Here is a 15,135-nt window from a genome sequence, read left to right on the forward strand (position 1 = left end):
GTACTCATGCATCCACAGGAAGCTATTTAAACCATTGAACCCTCTTTCATTCATCTTTTTCTTCTTTCCACCTATATTTGTGTGTATGTGTATATGTATGTGTGTATATAGTATGTATATGTGTGTGTGATAAGTGATGTGTGTATAAGATAAAGGAGGTTTTCTGTGTGAATGAATGAATCAAATTGGAATTATTTAGAAAAGGAAATGAAGAAGTATACTATTTGACAATGGAATTTTACAGAATGAAAGAACTGACCTGAGACATTTTATGAAAAATGTTGACATGGCTTCCTTTGGGGACTTCAACTTGACTGTAGCAAACTGGAGTTTAGTGGACAGAATACAGAATAAAAGTGAATAGGCTTACTTGAAAAAAAAAGGGAGATGTGGGCTTTTTACTGAGTTTCTGGGATGGCTCAACTTGGTAATTGTTTATTACTCATGTGCATGGCTTCCAGTGATGATTGTTAGTGTAAACATTCTGACTTTGTACTTGGGGGACTAATCGACTATCAGAAACTACTTCATTACAGCTGTTATCATAATATTGAACAAATGTCCTGGCTTTATGGTGGATTGACAGGAAATTCTATACTTCAGTTGCTGAAAAGCCAATTTGGGGGGGAGGCAGAGGAAGCACAGGTGTGCTACAACAGGCATCTTGTAGGAATCATTTTGCAAATGGTCATCTTATCTTGATTCAAACCTAAGTGTAATATGACTCAAAGGTTGAAGCAGCAAGGAACTACAGGTATGGAAACAGAGATGCCAAACTTTCCATCTTCAATTACAACCATCGTAGACTCTTTAATCTATCAGCTTGAACTAAAGTGATCTGCAGGTCTCCATGAATCTAGTCATGAACCAAAAGTGTATTACTCATCTGTTTTCATAAAAATGGATGCCTAAACTGTAGTCTGTTCTGTTATTGTGCGCTAATCTGGTGTTTCAAGAGAAGGATGTATATATGCAACAACAACCACAACTAAAACAGGACAATGAGGGCAGTTAAAAATGTGCAATAGACCCTTGGTGGGGGGCAGGCTCAGATCCCAGGGTTAATTTTCATTTTAAAATAAGAAAGAAGGCTGAAAGATCATTGATGTCTAACACAACAACCGTTGCAAATGAAACCACATTTTTGTTTTCTTGATAACATTTGTGTAGAGCATGCACTAGTAAAGGTTGATTCCAGTAGAGCAGTATTATTTTGTGTCATATTCAAAGTTACACTGGAAACACTAAAACATTTACTGTAAATTCCTTTTCTAATTGAGTTAGGACTGGTTTACACAGAGGATTTAAATTCTTTTTTTTCTTTTTTTATCATTTTTTATTTTAATTTTAAATAGCTTGTTTTACATGTCAATCCCAGTTCCCTCTCCCTCCCCTCCTCCCACACTCCCCTTCCCCCCCTCCCTCCCACCCTATTGCCAAATCCTTCCACATAGGGGATATCTAGAGTCTGTCATTTTACTCTTGGTAGGGTCAAGGCACTCCCCTAAGAGTCCAGGCTGAGAGAGCATCTCTCTTTGTGCTATAGGCACATGAAGACAGTTTGTATACCAGGGATAGACACTGATCCACAGCTCAGGGCCCCATAGGTTGCCCAGGCCTTCTCACTGACACTCACATTTGGGGGGTCCAGATCAGTCCCATACTGGCCTCCCCACTGTCGGTCTGGGGTCCAAGAGCACTCCCCTGTTCAGATCAGCTGTCTCTGCTGGTTTTGCCAGCCCATTCTTTGCCAATTAGCTCATCACTCCTCTCTCTCTGTCACTGGGTTCCTTGGGTTCAGTTCAGTGCTTAGTTGTGTGTTTGCCTCTGCTTCCATCAGTCACAGGATGAAGGCTCCCTGATGGTTATAGACATCAAGTTCATTATCAGGAATGGGCATTCGAGGTGGTCCCTCCACTATTGCTTAGCTTGCCAATTGATGTTATACCTTTAGATCACTCGAGGTCACTCTGGTGCCTGATCTGTCTTCAATCCTATGATTCCCTCTTCCCCCTATTCTACCCCCACCCCCTCAACTTCCTGTTCCCCCATGACCAACTCCCTTCCTCTTTACCCCCTCTATTCTTCCCAGGTCCCACTCCCCCCCACCCCTCGCCGTGTTCCCCATTCATTCAGAGGATCTTGTCTCCATCCTCTTCTCTTGGGTACTATGCATATGTGCATATCTTTTAGGTTCTTTCCTGTTTCCCAGACTCTCTATCTGTGGAAGTGCAGACTGGCACTATCCTGATCCATATCTAGAATCCATATATGAGTGAGTACATACCATGTTTGTCTTTTTGCGACTGGGTTACCTCACTCAGGATGGTTTCTTCCAGTGCTATCCATTTCCCTGCGAATTTCAAGATTCCATTGTTTTTTCTGCTGAGTAATACTCCATTGTGTAAATGTACCACATTTTCTCTATCCACTGTTCAGTTGAGGGGCATCTAGGTTGCTTCCAGGTTCTGGCTATTACAAACAATGCTGCTATGACCATAGTGGAGCAGATGCCCTTGTTGTATGAACCTGCCTCATTTGGATAAATGCCTAAGAGTGGAATTGCTGGGTCTAGTGGTAGATTAATTCCCATTTTCCTAAGGAATCCCCATACTGATTTCCAAAGAGGCTGTATGAGTCGGCATTCCCACCAGCAGTGGAGGAGTGTTCCTCTCTCTCCACATCCTCTCCAGCATAAATTGTCTTCTGTGTTTTTGATTCTAGCCATTCTGACAGGAGTAAGATGGTATCTCAGAGTTGTTTTGATTTGCATTTCCCTGATGGCTAAGGATGTTGAGCACTTTCTTAAGTGTCTCTTGGCCATTTTAGCCTCCTCTACTGAGAATTCTCTATTTAGCTCTGTACCCCACCTTTCAAGTGGATCCTTTGGTGTTTTGGAGACTTGTTTCTTGAGTTCTTTGTAAATTTTGGAGATTAGCCCTCTGTCAGATGTAGGGTTAGTGAATATCTTTTCCCATTCTGTGGCCTGCCTTTTTGTCTTTTTGACTGTGCCCTTTGCCTTACAGAAGCTTTTTAGTTTCAGAAGGTCCCATTTGTTAATTGTCGATCTCAGTGCCTGTGCCACTGGTGTTATGTTTAGGAAGTGGTCTCCTGTACCAACTCGTTGAAGAGTATCTCCCACTTTCTCTTCTAAAAGTTTCAGTGTGGCTGGATGTATGTTGAGATCTTTGATCCATTTGGACTTAAGTTTTGTACAAGGCGATAAACATGGATCTATCTGCAGTCTTCTGCATACCAGTACCCAGTTATGCCAGCACCATTTGTTGAAGATGCTTTCTTTTTTCCACTGTACAGTTTTACCTTCTTTGTCAAAAATCAGGTGTTCATAGGTGTGTGGGTTAAAATTAGGGCTTTCGATTCGGTTCCATTGGTCTACCTGCCTATTTTTGTGCCAATACCAAGCTGTTTTCAGGACTATTGCTCTATAATAGAGCTTGAAGCCAGGTATGGCGATGCCTCCTGAAGTTCCTTTATTATATAGGGATGTTTTGGCTATCCTGGGCCTTTTGTTTTTCCATATAAAGTTGATTAATGTTCTTTCCAGGTCCTTGAAGAATTGTGATGGAATTTTGATAGGGATTGCATTGAATCTATAGACTGCTTTTGGCAAGATTGCCATTTTTATTATGTTGATCCTACCAATCCAAGAGCATGGGAGATCTTTCCATTTTCTGGTATCTTCTTTGATTTCTTTCTTCAAAGACACAAAGTTCTTGATATACAGGTCTTTCACTTCCTTGGTTAACATTATCCCCAGATATTTGATGCTGTTTTTGGCTATTGTAAAGGGTGATGTTTCTCTGATTTCTTTGTCAGTCACTTCATCATCTGTATATACTAGGGCCACTGATTTTTTTGAGTTTACCTTGTATCCTGCCACATTGCTGAAGGTGTTTATCAGCTCTAGGAGTAACCTTGCGGAGTTTTTTGGATCACTTATGTAAACTATCATATCATCTGCAAATAATGAAAGTTTGACTTCTTCTTTTCCTATTTGTATCCCCTTTATCTCCTTTTGTTGTCTTATTGCTGTAGCTAGAACTTCATGTACAATATTGAAGAGATATGGAGAGAGTGGACAGCCTTGTCTTGTTCCTGATTTTAGAGGAATTGCTTTGAGTTTCTCTCCATTTAGTTTGATGTTAGCTGTTGGTTTACTGTATATTGCTTTTATTATATTCAGGTACGTTCCTGTTATCCCTGATCTCTCTAGGACCTTTATCATGAAGGGGTGCTGGATTTTGTCAAAGGCTTTTTCAGCATCTAGTGAGATGATCATGTGGTTTTTCTTTCGCAGATTGTTAATATGGTGGATTACATTGATAGATTTTCTAATGTTGAACCATCCCTGCATTCCTGGAATGAAGCCTACTTGATCATGGTGGATGATTTTTCTGATGTGTTCTTGAATCCGGTTTGCAAGTATTTTATTGAGTATTTTTGCATCAATGTTCATGAGGGAAATTGGTCTATAGTTCTCTTTCTTAGTTGTGTCTTTGTGTGGCTTGGGTATCAAGGTAATTGTAGCCTCGTAAAAAGAGTTTGGCAGTGAGCCTCCTGCTTCTATTGTGTGGAATACTTTGACGAGTATTGGAATGAGCTCTTCTTTGAATTTCTGGTAGAATTCTGCACTGAAGCCATCTGGGCCTGGACTTTTTTTGTTTGGGAGACTTTTGATGACTGCTTTTATTTCATTAGGGGTTATAGGTCTGTTTAGATTATTTATCTGTTCTTGATTTAGTTTTGGCAAGTGATATCTATCCAGGAAATTGTCCATTTCCTTTAAATTTTCAAATTTTGTGGAGTACAGATTTTCAAAGTATGCCCTGATGATTCTCTTGATTTCCTCAGAGTCCGTTGTTATGTCCCCTTTTTCATCCGTGATTTTGTTAATTAGCATGTTCTCTCTCTGTCTTTTGGTTAGTTTGGACAGAGGTTTGTCTATTTTGTTGATTTTCTCAAAGAACCAACTCTTTGTTTCATTGATTCTTCTCAGTGTTTTCCTGGTTTCTACTTGATTGATTTCAGCCCTCAATTTGATTATTTCCTGGCGTCTGCTCCTCCTGGGGGAGTTTGCTTCTTTTTGTTGTAGAACATTCAGCTGTGCTATTAATTCTCTAGTATGACTGTTCTCCAGTTTTTTCATGTGGGCACTTAGTGCTATAAACTTTCCTCTCAGCACTGCTTTCAAAGTGTCCCATAAGTTTGTGTATGTTGTGTCTTCATTCTCATTGAAATCGAGGAAGTCTTTAATTTCTTTTTTTATTTGTTCCTTTACCCAGGGATGGTGCAATTGTGCATTGTTCAATCTCCATGAGTTTGTAGGGTTTCTGCGATTTGTGTTATTGTTGAATTCTAATGTTAATGCATGGTGGTCTGATAAGATGCAGGGGGTTATTCCAATTTTTTTGTATCTGTGGAGTTTTGCTATGTTTCCTATTATGTGGTCAATTTTAGAGAAGGTTCCATGTGGTGCTGAGAAGAAGGTATATCCCTTTGTATTTGGATGGAATGTTCTATAGATGTCTGATAAACCCAGTTGGTTCATAACTTCTATTAATTCTTTTGTTTCTTTGTTAAGTTTCTGTCTGGAGGTCCTGTCTAGCGGTGAGAGCAGAGTGTTGAAGTCTCCTACTATTAGTGTGTGAGATTTTATGTGCATTTTGAGCTTTAGTAATGTTTCTTTCACGAATGTAGGTGCCTTTTTATTTGGGGCATAGATGTTTAAAATCGAGACTTTGTCTTGATGTATTTTTCCTTTGATGAATATGAAGTGCCCTTCTTCATCTCTTTTGATTGATTTTGATTTGAAGTCTAATTTGTTAGATATTAGGATTGCTATGCCTGCTTGTTTCTTGGGGCCGTTTGATTGGAAGATATTTTCCCAGCCCTTTACTCTGAGATAATGTCTGTCATGTTGTTGAGATGTGTTTCTTGTATGCAGCAGAAGGAAGGGTTCTGTCTTCATATCCATTCTGCTAGTCTGTGTCTTTTTATAGGCAAGTTGAGGCCGTTGACATTGAGGGATATTAATGACCATTGATTGGTGATCCTTGTTTGCGCTTGATTTATTGTTAGTGAAGTTATTTTGTGTTGTTTCTCCTCCCTTTTTCTTTTAGTGTTTTGTAAAGTATGATTATATATTGCCTGTGTCTTTGTGAATGTAGTTATCTTCCTTGGCTCTAGATTTTCCTTCTAGCATTTTCTGTAGAGCTGGATTCATGGATACGTATTGTTTAAATCTGGCTTTGTCATGGAATATTTTGTTTTCTCCATCTATGGTAATTGAGAGCTTTGCTGGATATAGTAGTCTGGGCTGGCATCCTTGTTCCCTTAGTGTTTGTAGGACATCTGACCAGGATCTTCTGGCTTTCATCGTTTCCATTGAGAAGTCAGGTGTAATTCGGATAGGTCTGCCTTTGTATGTTACTTGGCCTTTTTCTTTAGCTGCTCTTAATATTTTCTCTTTGCTCTGTAGGTTTGATGTTTTGATTATTATATGGCGAGGTGACTTCTTTTTCTGGTCAAGCCTATTTGGTGTTCTGTAAGATTCTTGTACTTTCATTGGCATATCTTTCTTTAGGTTAGGGAAGTTTTCTTCTATGATTTTGTTGAATATGTTTTCTGTACCTTTAAGTTGAAGTTCTTCACCTTCTTCTATACCTATTATTCTCAGGTTTGGCTTCTTCACGGTGTCCCATATTTCCTGGATATTTTGTGTTAAGGATTTTTTGGTTTTGAGATTTTCTTTGGTTGACGACTCTATATCCTCTAATGAGTCTTCAACACCTGAGATTCTCTCTTCTATCTATTGTATTCTATTGGTGATACTTGCATCTGTAGTTCCAGACCGTTTACAGAGCTTTTCTATTTCCAGCATCCCTTCATTCTGTGTTTTCTTTATCGTTTCTATTTCAGCTTTCAATCCTTCAACTGTTTGAGCTGTTTCCTTAATTTTCTTGGTTGTTTTTTCTTGGTGCTGTTTAGATTCTTTGAGAGATTTGTTTATTTCTTGAATTTTTTCCCCCATTTCATGGATTTTTTTGTTTGTTTTTTCTTCTATTTCTTTAAGGGATTTCCCCGTTTCTTCTTTGAGGCTCTCCATCATCTTCATGAAATAATTTTTGAGGTCTGTCTCCTCTTCTTCATCTATGTAGTGCTTTTCGGGTCTTGCTGGCGTTGGATCCCTGGATTCTGGTGGGGTCATGTTGGTGTTTCTATTGCTGAGTGATCTCTTATTCTGTCTTCTTCCCATCTCTTCTTCCAGTGGGTGCTGGTGGGGTCTTTCCGTCTCCACTGTTCTCCTTCCTTACTGCGGGCTGAAGCTGGGGATGCTGAAGCTGGACTCGCTGGGGTTGGGGTCTTGGAGGGGCTGATCTCTTTCCTGAAGCTGGACTCACTCGGATTTAAATTCTTAATTGTATATGTAAAATAAATACTTAGAAGAAATGTAATTTTATAATGAGCTTTTATTTGCTTATTTCTTGTAGCAGAGATAACTGCTTGTTCTTGTAAGTTTTAGTTATTTCATGACTACCAAGGTTATAGAATGTTTAATCTTCAGCTAGACACAGGAGTGTGTTTAAGGCCTGTTCATTAGGGTATCAATGGAGGTGGTATGTACAATCTCCAGCTACTTTGTGGAAGAAATAACAAGAGGAAGACTATGTATACCACATGATTGCTAAGAATAAGGTTTGGGAGTTGGAGAATTAAATCATTGGTTATGAACACTTGCTGCTCTTGTAGAGTACCTGGCTTCTTTTCACCCAACCGACACAGTGGTTCTCAATCACATGTAACTCCAGTGTCAGGGGATATGACTCTCCTTTCTAACCTCTGCAGCAACTGGGCACTCCTGTGGTATAATACATGATGCTTTCCAAACACTCATACACATAAAATAAAATAACAAATCTAACAAGTTAAATAAAATAATCAGAGCTAGGTAACATTCCAAATTCTGTAAGCCAGTTTAAATTAGTCTGCTGTTAGATTCCAGCAAATATATAAGCATTACCTATAAAGTGTAAAGAAATGAGGTATGATTCTTTATATTTAAAATTGTATTATAATCCTCATTATAGTATAAACATACTTTCATTACTGACTTACTGGCTGGTTTTCTGTGTCAACTTGACACAAGCTAATGTAATCAGAGAAGAAGGAGCCTCAGTTAAGGGAATGCCTCCATGAGATTCAGCTCTAAGGCATTTTCTCAATTAGTGATCAATGGGAGAGGGCCGACCTCATGGTGGGTGTTACTGTCCCTGGGCTTGTGGTCTCGGGTTCTAAAAGAAAGCAGATTGAGAAAGCCAGAAGAAGCAAGCCAGTAATCATAAACTTCCATTTCCTCTGCACCAGGATCCTGGCCCATTTGAGTTTCTGTTCTGACTTCCTTCATTATTGAACAGCAGTGTGGAAGTGTAAGCCAAATAAACCCTTTCCTCCACAACTTGAATTTTATTCATGGTGTTTCATCATAGCAATATGAACCCTAACTAAGACACTGATGAATAATTTTGTTTGAGTGGGTAGAATAGAATCATATGGAGCGAACAGAATTCTAATTATGAATTTAAAATTTTTTATGCACACAACTGATTTAAGTAATTAAAAACAGCAATTCTAAGCAATTAATATCCAAGTGCTTTACATAAAATAATGAAATAACATATACATATATGCATATAGATCTTTATATATCTGTATATCATACATCTCCACTGTTTACTGTGTCAAAGGATTTTAATAAACCATTGTGCTCACAGAATTAATTAGATCTGAGAACTGGTATAATAAAAACAATAAAAAGCTACAAAAATGCATTAAAAGAAATGTCAAAATAAAAAGCACTAAGTTTTATAAAGTTATATTTGATTTGTCAAATGTTTCTTAATAACTGGATGCATCATTATCCATTGTTCATTTCAATATTAAAAGAATTTAGTGAAATGAAAATTAAGGCAGTAGAGAATTCAGTATGCACCATTATTTGAAATTTAAAATCACCTTCATAATGAACTTAGCTAAAAACATAAAAGACAAGTGATAGAGAAATTAAAAGCAATTATCAAAGGAATTCTCTGCAGAAATTTCTGATTTAAATTAAAGCCTATGATTAAAAATCTGCTTCTTTGTCCTTCTCTGCTCTCACAATTCAGTACTGCTTCAGCAACTTATGGCTTAATTTCTTCTTCAAAGACAATTATGCTATGTTTGAAATGCACATGTCAGCTTCACGTCCTGTTTCTAATGGTTAAGTTTTAGATGAACAATGACAGAAATACTGTTTGAAAGGGGACCATAGGAAAGGAAAACATTTTTCTCTTGCATTACTGTTAATTTCGCATATAGCAAAGGGGGCTGGCTCAGATACTGTTTCCTGAAATGCAGCATGGTGTATTTCAGCAACCCGAGCTTGGTTATGTTTCTTCATCTACATATGTGCTGCTTTTCTTTTCCCAAATGCAAACTATTTTTCATGCTCTGTATAGACACTGTGATGGATGATGGGAATCTAACAGGAATAAATGTTACTTGATTTTAGTGTATTTACATCACAGTATGTAAAATCAGCACACAATAAATAAGTACCAGGCAAATTCTGGTAAATCCTCATTTTTTAAAAATTATTTATTTACTATGTATACAATGTTATGTCTGCATGTAGGCCTGCACTGCAAGCCAGAAGAGGACACCAGATCTCATTATAGATAGTTGTGAATCGTCATGTATGTGGTTGCTGGGAATTGAACTCAGGAACTCTGAAAGAGCAGCCAGTTCTATTAACCTCTGAGCCATCTCCCCAGCCCCCAATTGATTTTTTATGAAATATAAAGTTCATTAGAATGATTGTGTTATGTTTCTTCCATGAGTATATACATAAATCTCTTATTGGTATGTGGTACTTGTACAATATGTTTACTGAGCATGAACATTTGTCATTTTCATATGTAATTAATAATTTTTTATTAGAAGTTACATCTCCTTTATTCAGAACATGTGCTGTCACCTTTTGTAAAAATTATTAAGAATTAAACTATGAGGAGTAGGTGAAAGAAGAAGTAGGGGTAGGGTTAACCAAAACTCAACATTTATAACAATGTATACACATTGTTTCTAAAATTTTATTTAAATGAAAAACAAACTTATTTTACATGTAAATCCCAGTACCATCTCTTTCCCATCTTCCCATGCCTCCCACTAACCCCCCTTCTATTCCCATCCACTCCCTCCAGGGAGGGTGAGGCCTCCCATGAGATATAGTCAAAGTCTGTCACATCATCTGGGACAGGGCCTAAGCCCTCTTCTGTGTATCTAGGCTGAGAGAGTATCCCATCGGGAGCCCATTTCCCTCATAAAGAGGGCTATCTTTCACAGAACCATTATTCTTTTCTCATTCAATGTAACCTGATTACAGTTTTCAATTCTATTCTTCCCAGTTCCTCCCCCACCTCCGATACTATCCAGATCCACTCCCTTTCAGTCTCTCATTATAAAAGAGCAAGCTTTGAAGAGGTAACAACAAAACATAACAAAATAAAATATAATAAGCAAGTTGGACGATGCAAACCAATAGAAGGAAAAGAACCCAAGGAATAGGCATAGGAATCAGAGACCCACCTGTTCACACACTCATGAGTCACACAAAAGTACTAAACTGAAAGCTGTAACACATTCACTGAACTTGGCGCAGACCCATATCAGCACTGTGCCTGCTGCTGTAGTCTCTGTGAGTTCATATGACCTTTGCTCAGTTGATTTAAAAGGACCTTGTACGCCGGGCCTTGGTGGCGCACGCCTTTAATCCCAGCACTCGGGAGGCAGAGGCAGGCGGATCTCTGTGAGTTCGAGGCCAGCCTGGTCTACAAAGTGAGTTCCAGGACAGTCTCCAAAGCCACAGAGAAACCCTGTCTCGAAAAACCAAAAAAAAAAAAAAAAAAAAAAAAAAAAAAAGGACCTTGTACTTCTGGCATCCTGCATCCCTTTGTCATTTCTGTCTCTCTGCCTTCACTTTTGCAGGGTTCCCTGAACTGTAAGGGGGAAGTATTTTATGGAGACATCTGATCTAGAGCTATTTGTTCCAAGTTCTTTCTGGCTGTGGGTCTCTGTATTTGTTCCCATCTGCTACAGGAGGAAGAATCTCTGATGACAGCTGAATAAGACACTGATTTTTGAGTATGGCAGAGTATCATTAGTATTCATTTTATTTTGTTATTTTCCTATTGTTAGACAAGTAGTATTTATTTATTTTTCAGTTATATTTACCAAAGGTTTCTGGGCTATCTAATCTCTGGTTGTTCATCACCCAAGCAGTTTTGGGGTATGGATTCCATCTTGTGAGGTGGACTGTAAGTCCAATCAGACATTGGCTGCTGACTCCTACGAGCTTTTTGCCACTCTTACCCTAACACATTTCACAAGCAGGACAGATTGTGAATCAACAGATATTTTGACTGGGTTTGTTATTTCTCTTTTTGTAGGCTGAAAAGAAGTTTCCTATATCAAAGACACTAGGACACGGTGGGGGGGGTAAAGGTTCTATGTAGGCACATGCTTTACTTTGACATGCTCAATTTGTTGTGTGGGTGTTGTTTTAGGCAATGGTGCCTTGAAGTCATTTGGAGAGAGCAACCTTGTCGTGGTGATAGCCTGAGTTGTTTGGGAATTTTCATGGGACCCCTTTAACCAACAACGCAATTAGTTGTAACCCAGTTCCTGTACAGGAAGGTTCCTTTGGTGACAAGAGATTATCCATTGGAACTCCATCTATTTCATTATTTGGAGACTTTATAGGATTGCTTTCATATATTTTAGGAATTTTCCACTGCACTAGGTTTCCGTGAGACCCTGAAAATGCTTCTCAACTCTAGTTGTTTCCTACCATATTCTCTGTCTGTCAACTCCATCGTCCATCCCATTCTGCACCCTATCCTTCTGTTCCCATTCCCCCACCCTAGTCCATCCTTAAAATGTATTCCATTTCTCCCTCCTGGGGAGATCAATGTAGCACCCTAGTCTCTTCCCCTATACATAACCTCTTGAGTCTTTGGATTGTAGCTTGATTATCACTTATTTAGTGGCTAATATTGACATATAAGTGGATACGTACCATATTTACCATTCCGGGTCAGTGTCACCTCACTTAGAATGATTTTTATTTCCTACAATTTACCTGTGAATTTCATGCTGTTTTTTTTTAAGACTGACACTCCATTCTGTAAATGCATGACATTTTCTTTATCCATGCCTCAAGCTTCCCTACTTCTGCTTCCATCTGCCTGAAGCCATACACAAAGGGGTGTGACCACAGTTTCAGATTCAAAGACACGACTGCCTACTTATGCGCACACACACACACGTGTGTGTGTGTGTGTGTGTGTGTGTGTGTGTGTGTGTGTGTGTGTGTTTCCCTTTTGGTTCTGCTGGTGTGAGATTACTATTTTCCTATGTTTTATGGGTGAATTTAACCTCTTTTGGTTGCAGTTTTCTTTCTAGTGTCTTTGTAAGAATCGATTTCTTGATAGATATTATTTAAATTTGACTTTATCATGGAATATCTTGTTTTCCCCATCTGGTGATTGATTGAAAGTTTTGTTGGGTATAGCAGTCTACAATGGCATTTGCAATATCTTAGGGTATTCAGTGCATCTGTCTAGGCCCTTCTGACTTTTAGAGTTTCCATTGAGAAGTTGGGTATAATTCTAATTCTTCTATCTTTAAATGATACTTGGTCTTTTTCTCTTGTAGCTTTTAATATTTTTCTTTGTTCTGTATGTTTAGACTTTCTTTTTAGTCCCAGTCTACTTGATATTCTTGATGCTTCTTGTATCTTTATAGGCATCTCTTTTAGGTTAGGAAAGTTTTCTTCTACTATTTTGTTGAAAATGTTTCTAGACTATTGAGTTGGATTTTTTCCTTCTATTCCTAATTGTCTTAGGTTTTGTCTTTTATAATGTCCTATATTTCCTGAATATTTTGTGTTCAGGAAATGGAAACATGGTTTCCATTTCCTCTGCTGTTTCTTCAATACCTCAGGTTCTCCCATCTTTTGTATTCTACTGTTATTGCTTGTGTCTGTAGTTTCTGTTCACTTACATAGATTTTTCCACTTTCAGTAGTCTATCACTTTTATTTTCTGTTTTGTTTCTATTTCTATTTTCAGATCTTGAATAGTTTTAGTCATTTCCTTCAACTCCAATTTTTTTGGCTTTCTTTAGGGGATTTACTCATTCCCTCGATTTTTGTTTGTCTTTTCCCTATTTTCTCTTATTTAATGACCTTTACCATCTTCATTAAGTTGGTTTTAAAGTTCTTTCTTGTGCTTTAGATGTTTTGGAATATTTAGGGCTTTCTCTAGTAGGATATATGGGCTCTGGTATTGATATAATACTGTGTTTTTTGCTGACTATGTTCTTATGCTGGCATCTGGGCATCTGGGTTTGGGTTGACTAAATGTATAGGTGTTAATTTCTGGGTTTGTCTATGATGGATGGGTGTTTTGTTCCCTGATTTCTGCTTCTTGTCTGGTCTTCTGACCTGTGTGACATGGATGGGCAGGGGGTCTCCACTCAATTTGGAGATGAACTTATGGTGGGCACCATGGTCTCTTGTTGTGCAGGGGCTCTCTTCGTGAGTTGGGGTTAGGAGTTCTTGTGGCCTGTGCGGTCTCTGATTTAGCAGGATTGTATCCATCCAAATGGGGTGGCTTGTACATCATGATGAGGAAGAAAGTGCAACTGGGAATAGTGTTCTAAAGGGGTGCACAGAGAGAATAGAAGAGGTTTTTGCACTGATGATCTACTTGGAGTTCTGGTGGCCAGGGTGACCTATGATCCAGCATAGAGTTGTAGACTGGGATGTGGTGATGAGGAGGGAAAAGGGATTGGGGACAGTTTTGGAGGGGATGCACCAAGAGACTGGAGGAGGTCTGTAAGTGAACATCATAACTGGTTTTCTGGAAGTCATGACCTGTTTGAGTAAGGAACAGAGCTGTTGGAGTTGGGGGCAGGAACACCATGATGAAAGAGTGGGTCTGTTGGAAGCTAGAGATTGAGGAAGTTCAAAGGTCAGGCAGTGTACCTCATTTTACAACAGGCATAGCCTGTGGTTGATCAGGGGGCTGTCTGGCTGAGGGAATCACTGGTGCTTGGTCAACCCCATCTTCTGGTAGGTGTGTCCTGTGCTTGGGTGGAGGTGGATGTGCTTGCCTGAGGGTGCTGAGAGAGAGGGCAAGGTTGGTCTATCTTGTTTTCTGGCAGGCATGGCCTGTGATTGGCCAGGTGGGTGGGTAGTGGAGAATGCTTGCCAGAAAGAATGGAGAAGGTCCATTCATGGTTGGTCTTCTGGAAGGCATGTCCTGTCTCCTGGATTTCTTTAAGGGATTTATTCCTTTCCTTTTTATGGACCTGTATCTTTTTTATACAGGCTGTTTTATGGTCTTTTTCTTTTGGTCTTTTTTATTTATTTTATGTGTTTTACATCATGTATCTTGATCCTATTCATTTTTCTGTCCTTTTGTATTCCCCTTCTACTGCCGAATGCAACAAAATTTAAGAGAAATAAGGTAAAAAGTAAAAAAAAATCTATAATGAAAGTTGCAGTGTGACATAGTGAGTGTCACTGTAAGGCCCTTTGTCCATATATATATTTTTTGTGTTACCCAGGCAAGGTACGGGGGCCACTCTCCCCAGTGCTGCAACTGGTAAGGGACAGGGACAGCCTTCCTACTCTTATGTCCCCAGTGCCAGCGTCACATCTGTCAGGATGTGTAGGGAGGACTGTAGCAGGCTTCTTTGTACCACCAGCTGCCAAATCATCACACAGAGACTTGTTATTGATTAGGAAAGCTGAGCCTTAGCTTAGGCTTGTTTTTAACTAGCTCTTATAATTTAAATTAACCCATATTTTTTATTTATGTTCTTCCAAGCATTATTTTATCAATTTTTATTTAAATTAAAAACAATCTTATTTTGCATACCAATCCCAGTTCCCTCTCCCTCCCTTCCTCCCAAGCTCCCACCAGTCACCCATCGCACCCCTCATCCACTCCCCAGGGATGGTAAGGCCTCCCATGAGGGATTATTATTTGAGCAGGACCTAGACCCTCTT

Source organism: Mesocricetus auratus, unplaced genomic scaffold (assembly GCF_017639785.1).
Source record: "Mesocricetus auratus isolate SY011 unplaced genomic scaffold, BCM_Maur_2.0 Super-Scaffold_15014, whole genome shotgun sequence".
Lineage (NCBI taxonomy): Eukaryota > Metazoa > Chordata > Mammalia > Rodentia > Cricetidae > Mesocricetus > Mesocricetus auratus.